This window comes from Octopus sinensis, linkage group LG8 (genome assembly GCF_006345805.1).
Source record: "Octopus sinensis linkage group LG8, ASM634580v1, whole genome shotgun sequence".
NCBI lineage: Eukaryota > Metazoa > Mollusca > Cephalopoda > Octopoda > Octopodidae > Octopus > Octopus sinensis.
Genome location: NC_043004.1, coordinates 21,122,374 through 21,122,977, shown reverse-complemented (window position 1 = coordinate 21,122,977; position 604 = coordinate 21,122,374). Strand labels below are relative to the sequence as shown.

Here is a 604-nt window from a genome sequence, read left to right as displayed (position 1 = left end):
AAGACTTGCAAAAACATTAGCAAAGTTTATGGTGATGATGCTATTGGTGAATCAACTGTTTGAAGGTGGTTTGCAACGATGGAGAGTTTAGCTTCGAAGATGACAGTCACAGTGGAAGACCTTCAAAATTGAATGAAGATGTTTTGAAGGGAAAAATCAACGAAAACTCAAATATTCTGACTAGAGGACTTGCAGAGAAGTTGGAAGTTTCTAAAAGTATGGATCATGAAGTGTATCCTTTTTTTGCAAATTAAAAAAACTTTCAGGACTTTCCGGACAACCTAATATGGAATATGAACATTACATGTTGCTAATGATGATGATACAAATAAGTATAATAATAGATAGATAGATAGATAGATAGATAGATAGATAGATAGATAGATAGATAGATAGATAGATAGATAGATAGATAGATAGATGGATGGATGGATGGATGGATGGATGGATGGATGGATGGATAGACAGACAGATAAAAAGATAGATAGATAGATAAATTGATAAATAGATAGATAAATAGATAGATAGTTAGATAGACAGATAAAAAGATAGATAGATAGATAAATTGATAAATAGATAGATAAATAGATAGATAGTTAGACAG

General features: G+C 31.0%; 1 long non-coding RNA gene across 1 annotated transcript in view; it reads right to left on the bottom strand.

Annotated features, from left to right (window-relative positions):
• The window catches only part of LOC118764504, a 12,080-nt gene extending 11,913 nt beyond the window's left edge, over positions 1–167 (bottom strand). The window contains exon 1 of the long non-coding RNA XR_005000316.1: positions 78–167. This is a non-coding gene — a long non-coding RNA (uncharacterized LOC118764504). The remainder of the gene's footprint in view (positions 1–77) is intronic.
• Between the last annotated feature and the right edge of the window lie 437 nt (positions 168–604).